Below are 2,491 nucleotides of genomic sequence, written 5' to 3'. Positions count from 1 at the left end.
CATAGAACATTTGCCTTTATAACTTTTTAACTATTTTTTAAACAATAGTATAATTGATTACCATATAGTTCACAATAGGCATGGCAAAACAAGAACTTAGAAAATGCATGTGACTAATTTCATTAGTTTTCTATTTGCAAATTTTTGCCAGTATAATTGAATATTGTAGTTTATTGTTTTTATATTAATTGCTTTAGTGATTAATTTCTGTGCTGAAGGCAGCTCATGGCTTGCAACTATTCACAACTTGCAATACGGTAGAAAAAGTCCCCCTGATTTTGTAGAAACACTGCCCCCTCTGTTCCTGAATGGATCACACAATTTCATCAGTTTAGTTACGTAGCAACTAACCAAATCTAATTTTCAAGAGTCCTATCAATCTGTAAAAGAAATGAAAGTGAAAAAATAAACTTTAAAATTATATCAGTAGAAAAAATATACACCTAATATTTCAGACGGGGAAGGAGCAGAAAGACTAATAATTTAATGAGGGATAAGAGGGTAGGAATGAAGTCAGTAGACTTCCTTGTCATTAAAAAACATAGAAATAAGCAGACAGAAGACTCATGAGGTTCAACAGAGCTTAACAAGAGCAAATTCTAGAATAATCCTGGGTGCCAACAGAGGCTGGAAGCCAATCAGCTGGTAGGGATTCTAATTGCTGTCTTCAGCCATTTAAGTGGTAATTTTAGAAAAGGAGCTATCTCTTTTCAGGAGGGCATAGTGAAAGGCTGAGAAACAGTAGGCATAAATTGAAGTGAGGAAAGTTCTAGTAAGACATTAGGAAAGAAAATCGCTCTGCAGGCAATCAAGTGCTGGCACAGATGGTTTTCGAAATTGGTTCTGAGGTCCTCCATCTTAGAGATATTCAGAACTTGTCTGGATATAGCCCTGAACAAACTAATCAAATTCCAGTTAGTCCTTGCTTGAGCAGGAAGTTAAACCAGATGACTTTCAGAGGTCCCTTTCGGCATAAACACTGCTGATATAATTCATGACTAATGGTAAGCTAGTGTTAACACTGTGCTGAAGTCCCCCCATCTAATTTTGAAGATTCACATGACAAATCATGGAGTGTTATATTCTTTTTTCATCAGCTTATAGCAGTACAGACTGTAAGATGTTACAGTTGATGAACGAGAGCTCACTTAATTACTATCAGTTCAGCTTCCAGGGCTTGCCTGTTAATTATTGCTACCAGGATCTTGTTGCCAGCTAAAATTGTTTAGCAGATTAGATCCTTTGCAGCAGTCACAACTGCAATTGGAGACTACCCATGATAAGTATTGTACTTTGCTAGAATGGAACACATGCAACTTGATGATCACCACATGCAAGGTGCTAGTGAAACACTGAATTCTAAGTGACCACAACTTCATTTACTTCTCCTTTGACTCATCTCCTTTGGGCATCAATTCCAAATTTAATTTGTAATAACATTTACAGGTGGTGATGTTTAGCTTTTACTAATGGTGTACAGTGTCAATGATACGAAGTCAAAGCATGCAAAATACTACAGAGGATTCCAAAGTCAATTTGTACTCAGCTCCTCAGATTTGCGAAAGAAATTGCCTGGTGACAAGCAAGACAGGTTCTAGTATTATTTCATACAACGTGGGATATTTTGGTGGGTTGACCTCGTACAGCCACCAGACTCCAATTAGTCCCTATCCCAACCCCTCTCCTCAACAGGACACTGTGTGAAAATAAGACGGAAGATCATAGAATGATAGCATCACAAGGTTGGAAAGGTCCTACAGGATCATCTAGTCCAATTGTAGATCTTGTGGGCTGAGATAAGGACAAGAAGATCACTCACCATTTTGGATTTTGCCCAGGATTGCCATCATGTGTAAAACAGGAAAATGGTGAAAATTAACTTATTTTCAATTAAAAATAGATTTGGATGGTGAGAAACAAAGACAAAACTAGGACACCTTTTTCCCAATCCACTTCATCCTAGGCTCATCTTCTTCATTCCTAACTCCCGTCCCCCTCAGGTAGCACAGGAGAAGGGGGAATCGGGCCTCTCCTTTCTCCTCACGCTATTCCCTGCTCCAGTACAGGTCCTCTGCAGGCTGCAGTTCCTGCCAGCAACCTGCTTCTGTGTGGGATCCTCCCCACGTGCTGCTGTTCAGTCCTGGATCCTCCTTCAGCATGGGATCTCTTTCCTCTGCAGCTTCCTTCAGTTGACATGCACTTGCTCCACCGTGAATTCCTCCATGGCTGTCGTGTGGAAATCTGCTCCACTGTGGGCCCTCCGTGGGCTGCTCTCCCCCAGATGCTGCAGGGCCACTCCTCACCCTGCTCCCCTCACCCCTCGTAGCCACTGTACTGTGTGCCCTCCCCTACCCAGGCTGTCTCCAGGCACCTTAGGGTGGTTGCTTGGCCCTGCCCTGCCCTGCGCTGTGCTGGTGCCATTGGAGCCTGCTGGAATTATCTGTGACGGGTCATAAAGACCAATTTTGCATTTCTTTTTTTCTTTATATAT

Source organism: Meleagris gallopavo, chromosome 1, assembly GCF_000146605.3.
Source record: "Meleagris gallopavo isolate NT-WF06-2002-E0010 breed Aviagen turkey brand Nicholas breeding stock chromosome 1, Turkey_5.1, whole genome shotgun sequence".
Taxonomy (NCBI): Eukaryota; Metazoa; Chordata; class Aves; order Galliformes; family Phasianidae; genus Meleagris; species Meleagris gallopavo.
The sequence above is the reverse complement of the archived record's forward strand: the minus strand, read 5'-3'. Positions refer to the sequence as shown.